This window comes from Lissotriton helveticus, chromosome 5_1 (genome assembly GCF_964261635.1).
Source record: "Lissotriton helveticus chromosome 5_1, aLisHel1.1, whole genome shotgun sequence".
NCBI classification, from domain to species: Eukaryota; Metazoa; Chordata; class Amphibia; order Caudata; family Salamandridae; genus Lissotriton; species Lissotriton helveticus.
Window position 1 is genome coordinate 968,009,335 of NC_136065.1, and position 24,407 is coordinate 968,033,741.

Sequence of the window (24,407 nt, forward strand, 5' to 3'; positions counted from 1 at the left end):
TTATAGTATACTAAGCAGTGTGTTGTATGCTTGTGTTCTTCTCTCCCCTGCAGGCTGCGGCTTCCTATTTTGTGTACCACGTCCGAGTACCCTGTCTTCACACTAGGAGACCTAAGGGTTTTAGGTCTCTCTCTTTTCTGGCGTCACCGCCCTTCCTGTGTGTGCTTGCTAACCGCAGGGGGCGTTGTGTCGTAGGAACAGAGGGGGACACTGTCTACACTTCTGAGGAGCCGGTTTCTGCCCGGAATCTGTTGACCGTCCGACAACTAGGGACTGACTAGTAAATCAAATCAACCAATAATGTAAACACCAATCCATTACACAATTTACAACAGGAGCACTTGCACTTTAACACTGAACAGCAATGAGAAAGTGCTCAGAGACACTAAACCAGTGAAAACAGAGTAAAAACGGGGAGGTCAGAAAGCAAAAAGACAGGGGAAACACGCCAAAAGATGACAAGTCTAACAGAGTATAGATGTTATCATCCATCCATCTCCACCAATTCCTACCTGTAACATCGATTTACGACACCTTTTTAATGGATGAGACAAAATAATGATATGTTTACTTACTGAGAGAAATTTCATCTGCACACTCATGTTTATATACTGCATCATAAAAGCATGCAGAATGTTAGAAGGTATATGATATATGTGGCAATGAGAAACTATGCTAAGAAACGATAAAGTTATGCCGAAGCATTTAAGTGATTTGGTAGAAAAGATGAAAACCAAACTGTAACCTTTAGAAACTTACATTGATTAATAATAACGGTCATTGAATAATGTATTACCTTTAACTGCACTATAAACTCATGTATTTACACTAATTGAATGTAAAGAATACATTTATCAAAGAAAACTGACACTTGTAGGACACCCCCGCGCCGCACGGCCACCAGCTGCTGCGTGTGCCCCTTGCCTGCCCTCTGCCTCGCTGCCTGCCTCGTTGCCGGTTGCCGGCTGACTCCGCTCTGGTTGTTTTTCCTTTGTTTTTACTGTAATTTGTGCCTGTTTAGTATATTTTCTTCGTGCCTGTGTTTTAGTTGTTCTTGCCTTTGTTTTTACTGTAATTTGTGCCTGTTTAGCATATTTTCTTCGTGCCTGTGTTTTAGTTGTTCTTGCCTTTGTTTTTACTGTAATTTGTGCCTGTTTAGTATATTTTCTTCGTGCCCGTGGTTTGGTTTCCTTCCTTGTTGTCCGCCTACCTCGCCGCCCCCCGCTCTCCCTTCCCGCCACCGCTGCTTTTCCCCGCCCCTTTTTCTATTCTGTACCCTCCCCGCTCCCGCCTCCCAGCTGCTCCGCCCACCCGCGCACTTGGCCTTAAATGGCGACCGTGCGACGCAGGTGAGTGTGACCCACTTGTGGGACACCCCCGCGCCGCACGGCCACCAGCTGCTGCGTGTGCCCCTTGCCTGCCCTCTGCCTCGCTGCCTGCCTCGTTGCCGGTTGCCGGTTGACTCCGCTCTGGTTGTTTTTCCTTTGTTTTTACTGTAATTTGTGCCTGTTTAGTATATTTTCTTCGTGCCTGTGTTTTAGTTGTTCTTGCCTTTGTTTTTACTGTAATTTGTGCCTGTTTAGCATATTTTCTTCGTGCCTGTGTTTTAGTTGTTCTTGCCTTTGTTTTTACTGTAATTTGTGCCTGTTTAGTATATTTTCTTCGTGCCCGTGGTTTGGTTTCCTTCCTTGTTGTCCGCCTACCTCGCCGCCCCCCGCTCTCCCTTCCCGCCACCGCCGCTTTTCCCCGCCCCTTTTTCTATTCTGTACCCTCCTCGCTCCCGCCTCCCAGCTGCTCCGCCCACCCGCGCACTTCGCCTTAAATGGCGACCGTGCGAACGCGCAGCGGTCACGCGCAGCGGGCGCGCCGATTGTGCGCCGAAGGCGCGCCAAAGGTAAGCCCGTCTGCGCCCGTCCGCGACCGGATCGCGACCAGTGCCAGGACCCCTGGCCCACGAAGACCCCGACCTACCCCCCTGACGTACTCCGCCGCCTCCCTCATCGCACTCAACACCGGCCGACTTCCAGACTGCCACCAAGCCACTCCACGACGTACCCACGGACCTTTCAGCTGCCACGCCTGCAAGTTCACCTGCAGCCGGACCTGCCTCGCACCAGCACCTGCCAAGACGAACACCAGCAGCACCCACCTCAAGTGCATCCTGCTCAACACCCGCTCCGTCCACAGACACGCCATCGAACTCTGGAACCTCCTAGACGCCACAGCCCCTGACGTTGCCTTCCTCACGGAGACCTGGATGAACACCTCTTCAGCTCCCGACATCGCCATCGCTATCCCAGAGGGCTACAAGATCGTCCGGAGGGACCGAAACGCCAACCAGATGGGAGGAGGCATCGCCATCATCCACAGGAACACCATCCGTCTCACGACCAGCACCGACAACACCCTGACCAGCGCCGAACACCTGCATTTCCAGATCCACACCAACCCGAACACCACCCTCAGAGGCACACTGATCTACCGACCCCCCGGACCACGCACACAATTCAGCGAGGACATCGCCGACTTCGTCAGCCCGCATGCCCTCCCCTCCGCTGACTACATCCTCCTGGGAGACCTCAACTTCCATCTGGAGAACAACAACGACCGCAACACCAGCACCCTGCTCGACAACCTCGCCAACCTTGGACTCAAGCAACTGGTGTCCACCCCCACCCACCTCGCCGGACACACACTCGACGCAGTCTTCTCTTCCAGCACAGACATCGACTTCAGCCACGCCACAGAGCTTCAATGGACGGACCACAGCTGCGTCCACTTCACCTTCAAGAGAACGACGACCCACCAACACCAGCAACAGGCCGCCCGCAGAAGCTGGAACAAGATCACAGCAGACCAGCTCGCCACCTCCCTGAGCCAGCACCCTCCTGCCAGCTCTGCGAACCCCAGCCAGGCCGCCGACAACCTCACAAAGTGGATCAGCAACTGCGCGGACGAACTCGCCCCACTGAAGACCCCGCCTAGCAGACCCGGCAGCAAGAAGGCCCCATGGTTCACCGACGAACTCAAGAGCTCCAAGAAGAACTGCCGAGCCCTCGAGAAAGTCTGGAGAAGGGAACCGACACCGGACAACAGGACCTCCTTCAAACTTGCCACCCGGAAACACCACCAGCTGATCCGCGCCGCCAAGAAAACAGCATTCAAGGACCGGTTGGACAACAACGCACACAACTGCAAGGAACTCTTCAACATCGTGAAAGAGCTTTCCAACCCCAGCGCAGGAAACAACGACATCACCCCATCGCAAGACCTCTGCAACTCCCTCGCTTCATACTTCCACAACAAGATCGCGGACATACACAACAGCTTCAACAACCAACCAACGCACACCATGACCGAACAACCACCCCCCACCACCACCCTACACGCCTGGACCCCGATCAGCACCGAAGATACCATCCGCACGATGAACTCCATCCACTCCGGATCACCGACCGACCCCTGCCCTCACCACATCTTCAACAAGGCCGACGCTGTCATCGCACCCCACCTACGAGACATCATTAACACATCCTTCGACACCACCATCTTCCCTGAGAGCTGGAAACACGCCGAACTCAGCGCCCTACTCAAGAAACCAACAGCGGACCCCACCGACCTCAAGAACTACCGCCCCATCTCGCTCCTCCCGTTTCCAGCCAAAGTCATCGAGAAGACCGTCAACAAGCAGATGGCCGCCTTCCTCGAGACGAACGGATCCCTCGACCCCTCACAGTCCGGCTTCCGAGCCAATCACAGCACCGAGACCGCCCTCATCGCCGCCACCGATGACATCCGAGCCCTGATGGACAAAGGAGAAACAGCGGCCCTCATCCTCCTAGACCTCTCCGCGGCATTCGACACGGTCTGCCACCGCACCCTAGTACGGCGCCTCAACGACATCGGAATCCAGGACAAGGCGCTGGAATGGATCATCTCCTTCCTCGGCGGAAGAACACAGAGAGTCCGCCTACCACCGTACAAGTCAGAGGCCTCCGAAGTCATCTGCGGCGTCCCTCAAGGATCATCTCTGAGCCCCACCCTCTTCAACGTCTACATGAGCCCCCTCGCGGCCATCGTACGCAAACACAACCTCAGCATAATCTCCTACGCCGACGACACCCAGCTGATCCTCTCCCTGACCAACGACCCCGCCGCCGCCAGAGCCAACCTGCACGAAGGGATGAAAGAGGTAGCCGAGTGGATGACGACCAGCCGCCTGAAACTGAACTCGGACAAGACGGAGGTCCTCATCCTGGGCTCCTCACCCTCCGCCTGGGACGACTCCTGGTGGCCTCCCGCCCTGGGCACCGCACCCAAACCAACAGACCATGCACGCAACCTGGGCTTCATCCTGGACTCCTCCCTCTCCATGACCAGGCAAGTCAACAACGTCTCCTCGGCGTGCTTCAACATCCTACGCATGCTACGGAAGATCTTCTGGTGGATCCCCACCGAGACCAGGAAGACCGTCACCCAGGCCCTCGTCACCAGCCGACTGGACTACGGCAACGCCCTCTACGCCGGTACCACCGCCAAGCTCCAGAAGAGACTCCAGCGGATCCAGAACGCCTCAGCCAGACTCATCCTCGACATCCCACGAACCAGCCACATCTCCGGACATCTGAGAGACCTTCACTGGCTCCCCGTCAACAAAAGAATCACCTTCCGCCTCCTCATCCACGCACACAAAGCCCTACACGACCAAGGCCCGAGCTACCTCAACAACCGAGTCAACTTCTACGCTCCCAAACGCCACCTCCGATCAGCCAACCACGCCCTCGCCGCCGTCCCCCGCATCCGAAGAGCAACTACAGGAGGAAGGTCCTTCTCCTACCTGGCCGCCAAGACCTAGAACTCCCTGCCGACCGACCTGCGCCTGACCCAAGACCACCTCTCCTTCAGGAAGAAGCTGAAGACCTGGCTGTTCGAGCGGTAGCGGCACCCCCCCCCCCCCCCCTACGGGTAGGTAGCGCGCTTTACAAGTGTCACTGATTGATTGATTGAGAATGTTAAAGGGCTTCTGTTACATAATGTATATATTTACACACATCAAAAAGTGAAACGTTGAAGTTTAAACATGCAATGGTAACGTACACATAATGACTTGAATGAAACATGTTAGTAGTGCTTAATATTGACACGTGTTTCATGGGTAAATTGTTTTTGGATTAATAAGAAATGGCTGAATGCATTTAGAAATGTGTGCTCTTCAATAATATTAATATGTTGTGACAGCTGTTTTCTGCTTAGTCCTCAAAGGATTTTCTTTCCTTGGCTAATGTTGAGTCATGAGAAGTTATCAACCAAGCCCTATGGGAACTTTCTGTAAGGTGTCCATTTGTATTCCCGTTTACAATGGACTCACTTCTCACTTGTAGCACACTCTAGTGAATATGTAACAACTTAGTTGCATCCCAGGCAAAAGCGCCTGGTAACAAACTAATGACAGATGACAAAATGCACCACCTAGTTCTGAGGATGTTACGAGACATTAACTAGATTAAATATAATGATCCTAAAGAAACCGTGAGCAAGAGGATTACCTAATTCTTCCATATTTGTATATTTTACCGATCACCACATAACAGCCCATCGTTAGTAGCCAATGAAACCCCATGGACTGATGGAATTGATACTTTAAGGGGTGTAAACTTGGATGTATTGGAGTATAATTTCCCAAATTAAGGAGGAGTTGAGGGCTGTCTGTCTGAACTTTCCTGCATTCCCTGCTTGACATGCTGGTGGGGGTTTTCATTAATCCACGCATGCTTCCTTGTCTTAAACTTTCTTGCCTTGCCCCATCTCACTTGATCTGAGTGGCATAGACTTTAACTAATTAAATCCTGAGCAAACTGAGATTCTATCTTGTGCAATTGTCGGCTGGCTATCGGGTGCAGGGAGATAACCTTTCTCTGCGGAGGGGTTATTCTTACTTCTAATGTAGCAATCGGAGCCACATAACGGACACAAACTCATTTCTTGAGGACAGAACCTGAAACAACATTGATTGATTTCTATGAGCATCACTGAATCAGTAATTTTATGTACTGTGTGGTTTTCTTGTGTTTCAACTTGTTGTTAAACCTGATCTTTAAATGTATTTCTGCACCTACCGCATTCTTTAGGCATTAGATAAATGTTTTTACTAAATCACCTCTATCGATTCTGTCTCATTCTTTTGGTGATATTCTTTGTCTCTAGGAATCTATATTCATGGCTGATAAAAGTGCAAGTTATGTTGAAACAGTAGATTGTGATTAACAATGATCTATTCCAGGTCCTCTTAGGATAATTGTTCATTCCCCGAATATTCTAGTCCCTTATAGCTCAACGCAAGATCCATCGGAGGACCTATATGGTGAATGGTAGCAGTTGGTAGTAGGTTTTAACTGTCAAGAGTAAAATCAGGAAAAAGAAAATGGGCCTGATTAATTGGGTTTAAGCTATACCAGAAAAGGGCAGGTAGCAAGTGGGTTTATCCAGACCCGCTTCCGCTGGATCACAAGTTATTAATCAAAAAAGCAGAAAATGCTAAGACAAAACAGAATCTCTGAAGCAAAATGTCCCTATGAAGAGCTTTTTAAATTGTTGTCTGAATTCCGCAAATTAGAAAGCATTAAAGGAACCTATCCTAACTTTCAGGACTTTTGTAAAAACTGGCAACACACTACGTAGCCAAAGCAGGCATGCTGGATTCATACTTACTAACCAAGCAAGTTGTCTGCCTCAAACCTTATTCAATAAACAGCTCCAGTCTCAAGTCTGCTATCTGTCTAGAGGTCAATGACTTGAATACATGGAACTTGTGAAAGCAAGCAGCCCAGCACCCTAACCTCCTGAACCTTGTTGTCCACAAACCTTTAAAAACATCCTCTTATCAACATCAGAAGCCATTACAGTCAGAAACCTGATAAACAACTTCCTATTAACATACATGTTAGACCTTGCATCATTGGCCTGGGTTTCCCCTGTATTTTTTGCTTTTGCCACCTGTTATTTTGCTGGTCTAGATGCTTTTGACACTTTGCCACTGCTGTTCAGTGCCAAAGTGCAAGGGCTCCCTTTGTAAATTATTGTTATGGGTTGGTGATTCCATGATTGGCATATTTGATTTACTAGTCAGTCCCTAGTACAGTGCACTGCATATGCCCAGGGCATGTAAATCAAATGCTGCTGCTGGGCTGCAGCACTGATTGTGCCACCCACATAAGCAGCCTGTAAATGTAACTCAGGCCTGCCATTGCAGAGCCTGTGTGCAGTCTAGGACTGCCATGTGGGCCTGGCAAGTGCACCGGTTTCCAGGCCTTAACCATCCCTTTTTCCCTTCTATATTATTCACCCCTAACGTAGGCCCAAGGTGCCCCTGTGGGCAGGGTGCAGTGTATGTGAAAGGTAGGATATGTCCTGATGTGTATGGCCTGTCCTGATGGTGAAATACTGCCCATTTCGTTTTTCACAATTGCAAGGCACCCATTCCCATAGGATAGAAAGGGGAGTTTGCTTATAACATCTTATAAACAAAACTACCCCTGGGAACAAGGCAGAAAAATAAAGTTTAGCATGCTTGAATTCAGAATGTTAAAATGCATCTTTTAGTGAGGGTGATTTTTACATTCTATGTTCGGAAATACCACCTGAATGGGCTTCGTCTGCCTCTGACAATGCTGTTTCCACCTCCTGCCAGTAAGCTGCCCCAGAGAGGACAGAACTGGTTTTGACTGAGCATAGGGCTTCTCTGCCACCAGGGAGTTTACTGTATAAATATTGGGGCCCAGACCCCAGAACTTTAGATCACTTCTGTGAATTAAGAGGAACCTTTACCAAGGAAAAGAGCTGGAGAAACTGAGGTGGAATACTGCCCCTGTGCTATTTGCTGTCTGAGTTGGCCTGTAGTGGATACTTTCTGTCAAGGAAAGGGAAAAGAACTTTGCTCTTTGCTTTGTCCCCTGCTTGAGGAAGATCTCCAAGGGCTTGAAACTGAGCTTGCCTCATGTTCGGAAGTCCCAGGAACACAAATACTTCACCACTAGCTCCACTGAACTTCCTTGCTGGGAGTTCTGACTTGCTAAGAGGTGCCCGCAGTTGTTTTGGACCTCTGGAGGCTGTTTGCCGCTGGTAGCGTGATGCATCCGCACCTTTTTCCAATGCATTGCCGAAGAAATAATCGCAGCGCCTGCCCGAAGCTTGAGAAATCGCTGCACGCTGCATCGAGTGCACCGATCTCCGAAGTCCAAGATCACCACACCGATTCCGATGCAAGCCCTGCTATGCAGCTGCAAGAACCCACCCATTATCCCGGACCATCACACCACATCGAGGCGCCACGTGTGTCGCATCTTTGAGGGCCGCAGTAAGAAACCAAAGCATCACCTCCCCATGGAGTAAGAAACCGATGCATCACCTCCCCTGCGCAGCAGTTAAGGAACCAATTCATCACCTCCCCGTAGCAAGGAACCGACGCATCACCTTTCCTGAGTGTAAGGAACCAATGCATCACCTTCCCTGCACCTCTTTTGGTTATGTGCGTGACGCATCCAAGGTACTTTGTGTGAAAAGTGTTGTAGCTACAATTTCTTTAAATGTAACTATTTCTACCATTTTAAAGTGATATTTTTATTACTGTGTTGTTCATTTTTTATTGTTTTGGTCTTGTTTGGTTTAGATAAAGATTACTTATTTTTCTAAACTGGTGTGGTGTTCATTTGTAGTGTTTTCAGTGTATTACTGTATGTGTTCACAAATGCTTTACACACTGCCTCTGAGAGAAGTCTGTCTGCTCGAGCCAAGCTACCAAGGGGGTGAGCAGGGGTTATTTTAGAAGTGTATCCTGTTTACCCTGACTAGAAGCAAGGGTCCCTATTTGGAAAAAGGTACTTACCACCGCCAGCTAGAGACCCCCATTTCTAACAATACGATTTTCTAAAAAACTTACAAAAAAAAGGCATACATCCTCCCACTACTAAAGAACAACTATGTTGACCTTGAAAATCTACTCAATTATTAACTAATGGCAAATGGGCCACTCCTTTGTAAACTTATGGAAAGACCAGCTTAAGAAAAGTGTTCTGGAAGAAGTTTAGAATCAGCCCTAAATCTCCATCTGGATACCCTTAAAAACACATAGGGGTCACTGCTCTGCTACTTTTGGACCTCTCAGCAGCATATACCACTATTGGCCATGATACATTAATCCTTAAACTTGAAGAATTCAGTATAGAGAGTACCACTGTCACTTGTATCTGATCTATGCAGTACAACCATGCTAAATATGCCACCTTTCTCGAAAAAAACACTACAAAGCAAACTCATGAGTCTCTCAAGGCTCTATCACCAACCTATACTTTTTGACATATACATTAAATCATTACCATAACTCATTTAAAGTTTTAAATTCACCTTCTGTAGCAACACGGACAATGCACAGTTACATCTCAAATTGGAAAACTCAAAGGACATCGGAAACTCAAAAATGTTCTGCCGTCTCATGGGCATTGACTAACAGATGAAATTAAGTAACTTAAAATTAAATGACTGAAAAACACAAATGGATTTGGCGATTGTAAAACTTATGGCCCATTTGCGCCTTGCCTGGTGAACTAGGTCCACCACCTAAAATATATAAAGCTGTGCAAAACCTCAGAATATCCATGGAGTCAGGGCTTTACTTGAAGTTCCAAGTGTATAATCAGCAAAATCAGTATTCCTTACCATGAAAACATTGAAATACATTTTTCCACACATAGGATTGCTGCACAAGGTTAAAGCAACAGCATCTCTTTTCATTTCAAAACTTGATTAGACTAATGGCCTACATCATAAGTTCATTCACAGTGTTTAGTTAAAATGGACAAGTTGCATCAGAACCCTAGAGGTTTTTGAGTAGTGCGCTTTATGAAAGTGTGTATGTTGATGCGCACATGTTTTGCATTTTAGTCACTTTGACATGAGCAGGTCCTTGATCAAAGCAGCACACATTGATTATGCTTATGATTAACAGGTTTTCAGTTGTTTCATAATATAAGCAATCGGTGTGCAAATTAAAGCCATTTCCAATTTTACTGTGAAATCAAGCACACCAGCTGCCACGTCTTTAGAACGAATAGTCACCGACACAAGTCAAAATAGTGACATGTTAAAGTTAAAATATATTATTTCCTCTGTGGATCCATCACTCTAGACCTCTCACTAATGCCAGTGATTATGTGAAGTTCAAAAATGTAAGAGTTTTACTTTCAGTGACTCAAGAAAGCCTCATTCTGTGAGATACATGAATTGTGATTCCAGAGAATCTCCACGAACAAGCAATCAACGTTGCCCATGAGGGACATCAAGGAATAGTTGCCACTAAGAGTGCTCTCCACGATCAAATCTGGTTTCCATATTGCGACGAAAGGGTCTCAACAGTATTGAAGACTGGTCACATAGGCAACTGTCTTTCGTGTCAAATCATTCAGCACCCTTTGAGCATGTCAGAATTGCCTCATCCTGCTTAGGAGAAAATTGCTATTGATTTCTTTGGTCAATGAAGTATTGTATAGTTGCATTCTTGTAACCTCAAACCCCAACTTTCAACTCTAGGAGGCATTTTAGCTTTGGGATTCCTGAATATCGTCAACAGTGCTTGATGATCAGTCACTACTGTAATTGGCTTTCCGTACAAAAACACATGGCAATATTTACAAGGGCAGACCACCGCCAAACTAGCTTTTTCTGGTTGCGAGTAAGCATGTTAAGTTTGTGACAGGCTTCTACTTGCGTATGCCACGATATGTCTTCGGGCATTTTGCTGTCCATTGTGCTGTACAAGGATTGCCCCTAATCCAACAGGGCTGGTGTCAACTACAACCTCTGTATAAAGTATGGGATCAAAGTAGGCCATTTCAGTGGCACTCTCAATAGCTTGCTTTATCATTTGGAAGCTCTTCTCACATTTTTGAGACCAATGAAAAGACACATTCTTTTTTGTTTGTTCTTGTAATGGTGCACTGACATTAGCAACTGACCGTAGTCTTGTATGTATCTAGAACATACAAAGAAATGATTGTAACATAGAAATGTCATGTGGGGGGTTTGCAGTAGACAACACATGTACTTTTAGCTGGGTCAGGTTTCATACCCCCATCAGAAAAGACATGGCCAAAGAATTTCCAGCTTTTCTTGTGGAATTCACATTTGTCATCATTCAAAGGTAAGCCCACACCAATCAGCAAAGAACTTACTTGCATGAGAGCTTCGTCATACTCTTTCTATATAGCTTTGAAAACTAATATGCCATCACTATAATTAACTGCATTTATTACAGGCGGTATGATACGTTGAATGATGTCTTGTAAAATTTCTAAAACAGAAGATATACCAAAACTAAATCGATTGTAGTGAAATAAACCAATATTCGTAGAAAAGACTGTAATATACTTGGGTTTTTCTTCAAGTTCTAATTGATGATATTCGTTATTTAGGTTGAGTCGAGGAAAGAACTTCTCACTATTCAATATCAGCAATGCGCGTACTGGGATGTCTCTCTCACTCAATTGCCTTGTTGACATGATGCATGTCAACACATGTGTGGGCAGTTCCTTCACTGTCTCTTTTAGGCACTCCTATAAGAGAAACCCATTGTGTCGGACCAGTGGAGCGTTCAATTATGTCATGTTTAGGCAATGCATTAAGTTCCTTTTCAACAGCTTCTTGCAAGTGAAATGCAACGGGTATGTGTCTTTGAGCATCAGAACAAACATCTTCATTTATGTGTAACTTTACTTTCATTGTTTTGAGTTTTCTTAACCCATGAAATAATGAAGGAACTTGACCTACAATTTCATGATGAGCATTCATATTGTAGTTCACTGATAGCAGTACAATATCAGCAGCAGTGTTGAAACTCAACAAACATGCACTTGACTCTGCTCCCTGAAGTACATGAATAGGTGCTTGTATCACAGTTTTCATTGTGGCTACAAATGAACCTTGACTCTATAAGGGCGTTGAGACAGCCCAGGTGCATACTTAAGTCTTTCTCTTCTCATGTTATTGTAACAGAGATAATTGTTGATACTCCCCCTTAGGCATGACATTTATTGACACACCTCTGTCACTTATGAATAGTATTGAACTTAATCTTTAGAGTGATTTAAGACAATGTTTCTATGTTTCTGAGCTTTTTCGTGTTGATATTTCTTCACTTCGAATTTTTCCTCATATTTAACTCGTCCCACATGTGCATTAATATTTCACAATTTTGTTAGCGTCACTCTCACTAGTCACCGATACTGCAAAGCTCTTTGTTGATGATTTAGATGATGATCGACTTTGTTTGGTGTCAATTTGCCTCAGTTGATGTCACCGCTTGGCACTGTGGGAGCATGTCAAACAGCGCTGAGCTAGCATTCGGTCGGCCATTTTGTATTCACGCTATAACTCACTTATTTTTCTTTTTGCTATTCAAGTTGTCACCAAATGGTTTACCATAGCCGATGCATATCTGTCCAATGACGGGACATTTACCTTTGTGTGGGAATGACAGTCCACATCTGTAATACTTGTTCTTTTTCTATAGAAACATTGCCTTGTGTCCCTCAGCCTTGTATCTTGGCTTAGTTTTCATGCTGATGACTGATGCACTTTGGGCACCTCCAGTCTCCATGCCAGTCACTTGAAAGTCAGCAAGCTCTTCAGCGTGAGTGGCCTTGAAGTCTTGCTCTAAGCTCAGAGTTTCTTTCAGCATTCGTCGTCAAAAGGTATCTGACAGATATCCATCTTTTACTCTGAGATGGGCTGCTTCCTCATCATTAAATGCATTAAATTTACAGTGTTTCATGAAAGCATCCAGTCCCTCACCAAACTCATCTATGGTTTCCCCAGGTCTCTTACATTCTTGACTCAAAATGTATCTTTCATAATCCACATTTAGCACTGGATTAAATATGATGTTTAAGGCTATTTTGATTTGTTCATACATCACTTCGCCTTCTTGGTGTATTATTTTCATGGCTTCTTTTACTCCTTCACCAGCCATGTTCTTCAAATACTTCATAATCTTTTTATCATCTTTTTCAACTAATGCATTTATGAAAACTTCAAAAGTCCCTATCATGCAGTCCATCTATTGCTAAAATGATCTTTCTTGGCTGTATTAAATGCCATTAGCGATTTTAATAATGCAACAGCCGTATATACCAGGTGCGTAACACAGGCCCCCAAATCCCCCGTGGTGCAGGGGGCCCCCTCAGCACTGTACTGAGGCCTGAGAGTTCCGGGTTAAATCTGGAGGGGGCCCTCTGTGTACCTTGCAGGGGGGCCCCTTCAACTTTCCATACGCCACTGGTATATACACTGGTGGACTAAAGTGGACTCTCAGATGCTTCCTGTGAACTTGATTAGACATAGCTTCTCTAGCGCCTCATGATGTGCTAAATTCAGGGTCAGCCTTAATGACCTTTGGAGCTTGGATCTTACCCCGCCTCTCCTACCTCTTTACTGAATAAGGGTCTAGGGAATTGTTCTGGGCCCCTACGTGGATGCTTTGATGGTGGACCACTTTATTCATGGACAGCTCTGCACGCACAACCTGACCCTTCTTCTGGGGCCACTCTGCAGCACGTCATGGAATGATGAGTTATTAGTGGTTTCAGTAAGTAGATAAATCTTGTACACTACTAGTCCATGAAAGCAGAAAATGTTATGATAATTGGTCAATTTTGTGCTTAAATGTTTCTTCACAAACCACTGATGATCTCAGTTTCATAGCACATTGATTTCAGTTTATTTGTACTGAAGTATTACTGTTCACTCCTTTCATAACCTAGTTGCATCCACCTTTAGAGTCCTTACCCTGTATAGCATATGGCATTAATTTATGTAGTGGCTGTCATGCCTCAAGCCCCCTCCCAGTGCGCTGTCCCTTTAATTGTGCACTATTTAGGTTTCCTTGACCCAGGGAGCGACGCTTCACGTTCTTGCGTCTAGCTCCGTTGGGTTCGTTTGCTGCCTGACTTCCTGTGCCTGACTTCCGTTTCCTACGTCCTGGCATTCTTCCGGATCGAGAGTGTCCTCGGCTCCGTTGGTTCGTTTGTGAGCCTCCGCAGCCCGTCTCTCTTGTTTGCCAAGTGCATTACCACCGCACTTGTGTATTTTGACACGTTCCGTGTCGTTTCCCGATTTCACTGCCTTTCCAGTGTTCTGGTGTCCCGCCCGGCGGCCGGGTTTATCTCCGCCATCCGGCGGGATTCCTCTCCCTACCATTGGCCTCAGTACTGCTCCGTTTGTCAGCCGGGCTTGTGCTCCGCTGACGAGCCGGGCATCCTCTCTCTGCTGTTGGCCTCATTTCCGCTCCGCTTGTCAGCCGGGTTTGTCTCCGCTGACAGGCCGGGCAAACCTTCACCCCTCCTTTTTTCTCCTACACCGGGGTGCTCCGCTGCCAGCCGGGTTCTTCTCCGCTGGCGGCCGGGTTGTTACCGGTGCTCTTACCTTAGTCAGTTAGGGCCTTTCTTTACCCCTGCCCATCCCTTCTGACACCATTTCCTTGGGGTCATTCAGCTCTTGTGATATATTTCACCTATTTGGACTTGGTATCTTGCGTGGACCAGTGAGGATTGGGCTACAGCTACATGTTCCAGAATCACGGTAACAGCGCATTATTGCGCTGCACATTGTAATTGGTATCAGGAAGACTGTATTGAAGTGTTTGATTCCCTGTTTTGTTTATTGTAGATGTTGTTCCCACTATCAAGGATATTGGCAACCGAGTTCTTGTATTCAAACAAACCTTTGGGGGGTGCTTCGTGGCAGTTAAGACAGAAGATCAGAGTGAGCAGGATATATTGTTAGTTGCTCATAACACAAGTATACATAGAGTCATTAGACTTATGAGGGTTTTGTCTTCTTCACTGCAGCTCCAGTTATATCCATTTCCAGAGGTTCTCCCATATCCATTCAGGGACATTACCATACAACCAGCTAGGTATGCAAGGTTATGTTGTGTAATTGGGAATGTGATTGTCCTCTTCAGATTTAAGAATATAACTCTTTGCATTACAGTCTCTCTTGATTGCCAAGCCCACAAGAAGGTTGAGACGACCAGTCTGAAGACCCTCAACACCCAATTGTTACCCCAACCTTTCCTTGTTTTGTCTCCCTGTTTTCCCCTGGCTTGCCTCCTGTGCTCTAGTGCTTGATAGAGTCGGAAGGCTGCAGGGGAAGGCTGTGGATTATACTTCGGATTCCTGACGCTCCTGCAGAATCGTCGTGTATCCTTTACAGAACGTGAAGCCCAAGAGGTTAGTTCTGCCTGAGCGTCATGGATCTCGAAGCGGTCACGTTGGCGGATGTGGCAGGTATGTTGGGTAATCTGCAGGTTGAGACTCAGACATTGATGGCCAGAATGGACACCCTGCAGAGACAACATAGTTCTGGTGCTACAGGAGGAGGGACATCGGTTGTGCAGGTGACCACTCCACATTCGATACCTCTGGCACCCCCTGAGCGTTTTGCAGGAGAAACAGCGCGATGCGCGGCTTTCCTTAGTCAATGCCAACTACACTTCTCCTGCAAGGCTCAATGTTTCCCTCTGATCAGGCTAAGGTAGCTTTTGTAATATCTTACCTCAGTGGTTCTGCGGCTGATTGGGCTATTCCCTTAGTAGACAGAGATGACCCCCTGCTACATAATTATGCAGCATTTCGACGGGAATTTCGTAAACTCTTCGATCGACACATGTATACACATTCTGCCGATACAGAATTGTTAGAATTGAAACAGGGTACTCAGGATCTGGTGGCCTATATTACCAAATTCCGCCGGTTGGTGATTGAGTCCGACTGGCCGGAGGAAAAACGAAGTACCATGTTCTACAGGGGGTTGCGGGAGGAATTGAAAGACGCCTTGTCCCAGATAGTCGATCTTCCTACCTCCTGTACCGCTCTCATAGATTTGGTAGTGAAGATAGACCATCGATTGCATGAACGAAAGAAAGAGAAAGGGAAGCATGAGTATCGGTATGTTGCTCTGAAGGAGAAAAAGAGTGCCCCAGAAAAAGCCACGGAAGACAGTGAACCCATGCAGATAGGCATAGTCCGAGGCCCTCTGACGTCCGAGGAAAGACAGAGAAGAAGAACTCTTCGATTATGTTTGTATTGTGGGAAAGCGGGACATTTCCTAAGAGAATGCCCAGTTAAACCCGTTCAATCCAGGTTGTCGGGAAACTAGTCAGCCTGAGTTCTTGTGAGACGAGGAACTCAGGTAGGTCTGGACTAACAGTCTCTTCTTCCGATTATACATACGCTCCTACTAACCATTTATACATATCAGCATATCTCACACAAGGCACTCTTGGTTTACACGTATTGATAATGGTGGACTCTGGGGCTTCTGGAAACTACATGGACAGAGAATGGGCTAGGGAGAACATGATAACCAACACTGAAAAGGAGATTGCCAGTAATGTCACTACCATTGATGGCAGTCCCCTTCTTTCTGGTCCAGTTACACATCACACCAACCCGATGCACATGGTTATAGCACCTGATCATCATGAAGACTTAACGTTTGACTTAATTAGTTCTCCACAGTTCCCGGTGCTTCTGGGTATTCCATGGTTAAGAACGCAAAATCCTGACATCAATTGGGAGACATCCACTATATCCTTTCCTCCGGTGGTTCCGGGGCCTGTGGTAGTGGTTACTAAGAGAGAGGCACACACAGCCACAGAAAGTACGGAGGCCTGTCCTGTTCTACCACCCTGCTACCACGAATTGCAAGCAGTCTTTGATGTACAGGAAGCAGAGGTTCTTCCGCCACACCGAGTCTACGACTGCTTTATTGATCTCGAGGCAGGAGCCAGAATACCCTGTAGCAGAGTGTATGCACTCACTGAAAAGGAGAACGTATACTTACGTGAATATCTCGACTCTATGCTTGAGAAGGGATTCATCAGACCATCTCGATCCCCAGCCTCTTCTTCATTGTTTTTTATTCCTAAACGGGAGGGGGGCCTGCGATGTTGTATCGATTACAGGAAGCTCAATGAAGTGACCATCAAGAACCGTTATCCTCTTCCTCTTATAGCCTCCCTCCTTGACAGAATTCGCAATGCCCAGTACTTCACCAAGTTGGACTTGCGGGGCGCTTATCATCTGGTACGAGTCAAGGAGGGAGACGAGTGGAAAACGGCGTTCTGCACCAAGTATGGTCTCTTCGAGTACCTTGTAATGCCCTTTGGGCTCTGTAATGCCCCGGCGGCATTTCAATTCTTCATAAATGAAGTATTGAAAGACATTCTTGATGATTATGTAATTGCCTACATTGATGATCTACTGATATTTTCCTCTACTTTGGAGATACACCAACAGCATGTACGTAACGTGTTGGAACATTTACTAAACAATCGATTGTATTGTAAGTTGGAAAAATGTACTTTTCACACTCAAGAGGTCCCTTTCTTGGGATATATCGTTTCCCCTAGAGGCCTGCGCATGGATCCCTCCAAGGTGGAGGCTGTTCTGGCATGGCCGGCTCTGCGTACAATCAAAGAAGTCCAGAGTTTTATAGGGCTGGCCAATTTCTATAGGAGAATTATTCGCAATTTCTCAGACTTGGTATCGCCCATTACATCATTGTTGAAAAAGGGGGTTCCTTTCGTCTGGTCCGGTGAGGCAGAGCGTTCATTCCAGTTGCTTAAGAATGCTTTCACCAGTGCCCCGGTGCTATATCATCCTGACCCCGCTCTGCCCTTTGTGGTGGAGGTAGACGCCTCGCAAGTGGCAGTGGGAGGTGTTCTATCTCAGGCGGATGCCGTGTCCGGTGAGTGTCATCCAGTGGCCTATTATTCTCACAAACTTTCCCCTGCTGAATACAATTATGCGGTAGGGGATAAGGAACTCCTAGCTATCAAGAAGGCATTTGAAGAGTGGCGGCAGTATCTCCTAGGTGCTAGACATCCCGCGGTGGTATACATCGATCATCGCAACCTCCAATATCTCAAGTCGGCAAAGGCACTTTCCATGAGGCAACTGCGTTGGTCTCAGTTCTTTAGTGAGTTCGACTTCACTGTCCAGTACAGACCAGGCAGACGTAATGGGAAGGCAGATGCACTATCACGGTTGGGATTCGATACTCCTATAGATCCCATCGAGCCTACACTGATTATCCCTAGAATGAATATTGTAGGAGGAACTAGGTCAGAGGATGAATTCCTGGCACAGGTCAAGTGTAGTCAAGCGTCAGCAGACATGCAGGCTATAGTGGGTTCACAAGACACGTCCAAGAAGGGAGACCTTGTGTGTGTACAAGGGGGAGTGGTTATACCGACAAAGAACCTCCAGGAACAAGTCATGCAGTGGTATCATACACATCCCATAGTGGGTCATCCAGGGATTAAGAAAACCATTAGCACTGTGCGTGACCGTTACTGGTGGCCTACTATGTTGGCAGACATAGAACACTTTGTTAAGACATGCTATGTGTGTGCACAAACTAAGGTTTCTCGCCTCAACCCTGTAGGCCTTCTCTTGCCATTGCCTTCCCCTCCCGGTCCCTGGCATACGGTGTCCCTTGATTTTATAGTGGAACTACCGCTCACTAAGGCAAAGAACAATACGTTGCTGGTGGTGGTGGATATGTTCACCAAAATGGCTCATTTTGTACCATTACAGCAGTTACCCACAGCAGTTGAATTAGCCTCCATATACATGCAACACATAGTGCGACTTCATGGTTTTCCTTCTGCCTTGGTCTCCGACAGAGGAGCCCAATTTGTGTCACGGTTCTGGAAGAGTTTGTGTTCTTTGCTCCAGATAGATGTTAGTCTGTCCTCAAGTCACCATCCCCAGTCAGATGGGCAGACGGAGAGAGTAAATCAGTGTTTTGAGCAATACATAAGGAATCAGGTGTTGCAGTATCAAGCGGATTGGGATGAGTTGGTTTGGGTAGCAGAAATCTCATATAACAACAGCATACACTCCTCTATCAAAGTCTCGCCATTCTTTTGCTTATATGGTTATCACCCTAAATTGCTGCCCTCAGGTTGTTCCTCGGATTGTTCCACCCCTGCTGCTGCAGATAGAGTAGAGATGTTACTTGAGATACAGAGGAAGGCGTTAGAGAGTCTTGAGATGGCCAAGGTGAGATACACAGAAGGGGCAAATCTACACAGAAGATTAGAACCCATATACACACCAGGAGACGAGGTTTGGCTCTCCACCAAATACATTGCTCTTGGGGGTCCACGCAAGTTCAATCCCAAATACATAGGTCCCTATAAGGTGGAAAAAATAATCAATCCCGTTGCCATAAGATTGCAGCTTCCGCCTTCATTCAGGCTTCATCCGGTATTCCATGTTTCCCTAATAAAGCCGGTTGAGCCAGGGACTAAACTGCCAGCAAAACCTACTCCGTTATCTCTGCAGGACTCGGAGGAATACGAGGTCGAGACTATCCTGGATTCCCGTAGAGTGAGGGGTACGGTCCAGTATTTGGTTCATTGGAAGGGATACGGTGTGGAAGAGCGTACATGGGAACCCTTTTCCAATGTCCATGCCCCTAGGCTGTTAAGGGCGTTCCATAAAAGATACCCTGACAAGCCAAAACCGGGTGGGGGTTGTTGTGGGGGGAGTGTACTGTCATGCCTCAAGCCCCCTCCCAGTGCGCTGTCCCTTTAATTGTGCACTATTTAGGTTTCCTTGACCCAGGGAGCGACGCTTCACGTTCTTGCGTCTAGCTCCGTTGGGTTCGTTTGCTGCCTGACTTCCTGTGCCTGACTTCCGTTTCCTACGTCCTGGCATTCTTCCGGATCGAGAGTGTCCTCGGCTCCGTTGGTTCGTTTGTGAGCCTCCGCAGCCCGTCTCTCTTGTTTGCCAAGTGCATTACCACCGCACTTGTGTATTTTGACACGTTCCGTGTCGTTTCCCGATTTCACTGCCTTTCCAGTATTCTGGTGTCCCGCCCGGCGGCCGGGTTTATCTCCGCCATCCGGCGGGATTCCTCTCCCTACCATTGGCCTCAGTACTGCTCCGTTTGTCAGCTGGGCTTGTGCTCCGCTGACGAGCCGGGCATCCTCTCTCTGCTGTTGGCCTCATTTCCGCTCCGCTTGTCAGCCGGGTTTGTCTCCGCTGACAGGCCGGGCAAACCTTCACCCCTCCTTTTTTCTCCTACACCGGGGTGCTCCGCTGCCAGCCGGGTTCTTCTCCGCTGGCGGCCGGGTTGTTACCGGTGCTCTTACCTTAGTCAGTTAGGGCCTTTCTTTACCCCTGCCCATCCCTTCTGACACCATTTCCTTGGGGTCATTCAGCTCTTGTGATATATTTCACCTATTTGGACTTGGTATCTTGCGTGGACCAGTGAGGATTGGGCTACAGCTACATGTTCCAGAATCACGGTAACAGCGCATTATTGCGCTGCACATTGTAATTGGTATCAGGAAGACTGTATTGAAGTGTTTGATTCCCTGTTTTGTTTATTGTAGATGTTGTTCCCACTATCAAGGATATTGGCAACCGAGTTCTTGTATTCAAACAAACCTTTGGGGTGTGCTTCGTGGCAGTTAAGACAGAAGATCAGAGTGAGCAGGATATATTGTTAGTTGCTCATAACACAAGTATACATAGAGTCATTAGACTTATGAGGGTTTTGTCTTCTTCACTGCAGCTCCAGTTATATCCATTTCCAGAGGTTCTCCCATATCCATTCAGGGACATTACCATACAACCAGCTAGGTATGCAAGGTTATGTTGTGTAATTGGGAATGTGATTGTCCTCTTCAGATTTAAGAATATAACTCTTTGCATTACAGTCTCTCTTGATTGCCAAGCCCACAAGAAGGTTGAGACGACCAGTCTGAAGACCCTCAACACCCAATTGTTACCCCAACCTTTCCTTGTTTTGTCTCCCTGTTTTCCCCTGGCTTGCCTCCTGTGCTCTAGTGCTTGATAGAGTCGGAAGGCTGCAGGGGAAGGCTGTGGATTATACTTCGGATTCCTGACGCTCCTGCAGAATCGTCGTGTATCCTTTACAGTGGCTTAGTACCTTTTATTTGCAAATGTTTCATTCAGTTCCTGGCCACCGACAAGTAGACTTTCAATGTATCTTTCTTTATCTTCAAGCGTTTTCCACAGGCTAGCATTGCACTGAGAGTCCACCATTTCACACCTAACAGATGCAAACAAAGAGCTACTTGTAGTTTTGGCAGCAGCATATTTCTGGTGCTTGGTTAATACTACAGTGTTTCTTACCATTGCTGTCACTGTTGAATGACGATGTGTGCACCTTTCAGTCCAAATAATCTATGTGATGCTTCCCTGTCAGACGCAGTATAGGTGATACCAGAGAAACCAGGAGAATTGTTATAACATTAGCATCACATAGTTGCCCCCTTGTATGGCAGTCTGCACAAGGCACTTTTGCCAAGAATCTCCATGTGTTTTTCAATTAACATATCCTTGAGATTGCAGAAGTTCAATTTGTATGGTATTTTGTTGTAAAATAGTCTGGTGTGTTCATTTTAGGATGACATCTCATCAGTGTAGAATTGCCACTGTATGCTAAGCTTGAAATCTGGATCCACCAGGAGTGATGGGAACTTCGGTACTTCACTTAACCAACAGCCAACCTCACATTATTACCATGTAGCTTAGCAGTAGATCCAGGGAAAAGAGGAGGGGACAAGACAGAGGAAGAGAGACACTGGATATCATCACAGTGCATGGTTATATAGCTGGGCCTAATCTGTACTGCAGGTGTATTAATGTTGGAAACAAGAGAAGATTTTTAGCCTTACTGTACTATTGACCTTGGAAGGTGGCGTCTGATATTGAATATGGTACACCTGTTCACTCTCTGTATTTCCTAATCTCTAGTTTGAAATGAAACTCAATAGTTTTAAAAAACCAAACTTTATTTATGAAATATTTCACACCATAACTGAGCGGGCATACACAGAATCCTTCAAGATAATACCCATTGACTTATTTCCATACTATACATTTGAGTCCTGAACACATTTCACAATTAGTTATACCTTTACACATTGATGGCACAGCAGTAATCCCAGTGTCATACATAATGATACTACTACTTTCAGACCCATTATCCTGCTCACTTCCAGTCCCCATTGGATTTAACAATTCCCTACATAACTCTCTCCAAATTACAATGTGCTCCTTCATATGCACTCTCCCATATCCCTTATCCAGATTACAAACGTTGGAACCCGTTCACCCATCCAGCAAATTGCCACCCTCCGTTTGGCCACCACCAATACTAACTTTAATAACTTATTGGCCATTTTCAGCTTCTTGCAACCTGATCTTCCAGTATATCGGAGGGGAACCGCCATCTACAAGGACCCTGTCCCATGCTGCCCACTGAACCAAGCAACACACTGGTGCATGATCAGACAAAAAACGTGCTAAGTGAGTGATCTTAGCTGCTATAAACGCGGGTACTCTGTCGCCAACACCCTGTCTAACCGTCTATGCGTATTGTGGGTGGGCGCGTAACATGTGTATATTTTCTGAGCTGGATGGTGATCCCTCCAAACATCCCGAAGGCCCAGGTTGCTCATCAGTCTCTGCAACTGCTTGGTCAGTCGCGGTGTCATGCCCCGACATCCCTCTCATACTGTAGCTTTAAGGGCACGTCAGTATTTAAAGACGCGCCCATCATGAAACGCCGCTTTGCGTACTTGCGTCTAGCTCGTTTTTGATGTGGGTTCCGTCCCGTCTGGTTTTGCCTGTCTTCCGGTTTCTGGATGGTCGGTTTCATTTCCTGTTTGTTCCTGACACCATCTGTGAGGAGTTTCCGTGCGGCGTCTTCCAACGAGCCGTACTTGCTGTTTTCACAGTTAATGACGTCTATCCATTCTGACGTCCGCTATTACGGTTTCATCCGTAATTGTTCTATTGTCCATTTTCCCCTTTTCCCAGTGCTCCGCTCGGCGGCCGGGATTCTCCCCGCCATCCTGCCGGGTACAGCTCGCCTTTTCCTTTCTCATTCTCTAGGTGCCCCGCCCGGCGGCCGGGATTCTCTCCACCATCTGGCTGGGCACCGTTATAGCTCAGATAAGAATTAGAGTCCTCTTTTACCCCCCGTTTCACCTGGTGCTTCGCCCGGCGGCCGGGATTCTCTCCGCCATCCGGCTGGGTACTGCCAGTTTATTTCCTCATGTCAATTCCCACCTGTTGCTGACTCCCTTCTGTGTGTATCCTCATTCCACCCTTCCCTTGACGTTTACTTGCTTTATTTTTGGGGCTCTTGCGTGGACCAAGGTGTGGTGTGATTTCAAGTTTCCTCGACACAGAATCACGGTAACAGCGCTGTGCGCTGCCTTTTCATATATATTTCTGGAAACTTACTGGTGGTGAGAGCTAATTGCATTATTGTAATACAGATATTGATGCACGATACATGGTAGAGGTTCACAAACTCGTATTCAGACTTACTGAAGAATCGGATGTTCTTCCAGTACTCCAAAGAATAACAGAGTGAGAATTACACATTAATTGAATACATTCACTAGCATAGAGTGGGAAAGATTTTTATTGTCTTTTGTTTTTCTTATAACAGAAACACGAACACCTTATTCTACCATTCCAATATGTTCTACAGTCCAGAATATTTATTGTGGTAGGTGGTGGTCATATGTGTATATTAGACATTGTGTACTTCTATAGTGTGGTTAGCAAGTTTAGACATTAATACGTGATTTCCTTTTCAGCCTACCTGTTACCAAGCATCCATCCTGCAGTTCACAGCCAAGCTCTCTTGTCTTCCCCCAAACCTTTCCTTGTTTTGTTTCCCTGTTTTCCCCTGGCGAGCCATTCGATACTCTAGTGTTTGATAGAGTCAGAAGGCCGTAGGGGAAGGCTGAGGATTATTCTCCGGATTCCTGACGCTCCTGCGGAACCTGCTTGGAAATCATTACACGCGGCTTGGTACCTGTCCTGGAGGGCATCTGTCCAACTCAGGATCCAGCACATAGTTAAAGTCTCTTAACCACAGCATTGGGGTATCCAAGTCTGCAGTGGTCAAATCCTGCAGGGTCACAAAAAAATTGGGCTCATCAATATTCGGGGCATAAGTATTTAGTATGGTAATGTCTCTACCATCCAACTTGCCCCTTAATAACACACAGCGACCCTCAACGTCTGCTTCGGTATACTGTAGTGTAAAAAGGGCACCAGGTGCCACCCAAACCAGGGCCCCCATAGCATAGGTAGAGTATGACGAGTGGAACACCTGGCCCCTCCATTTTTTCACCAGACGTGCAGCCCCAGCATCATCCAAATGCGTCTCTTGCAGGCATGCAAACATCATGTTATGTCTTTTAAGGAATGAGAGGACTCTGCCATTTGGTGCAGGTGCAGGTGCCCAACCCCCTAACGTTCCAGCTAAGGAGCTTTATCTTGCGTGCCATA

At 46.7% G+C, this 24,407-nt stretch overlaps 1 protein-coding gene across 2 annotated transcripts in view; it reads right to left on the reverse strand.

The window, feature by feature from the left end:
• LRRC27 (leucine rich repeat containing 27) overlaps positions 1-24,407 on the reverse strand; it is an 801,922-nt gene that overhangs the window by 743,936 nt on the left and 33,579 nt on the right. The window lies entirely within an intron of this gene.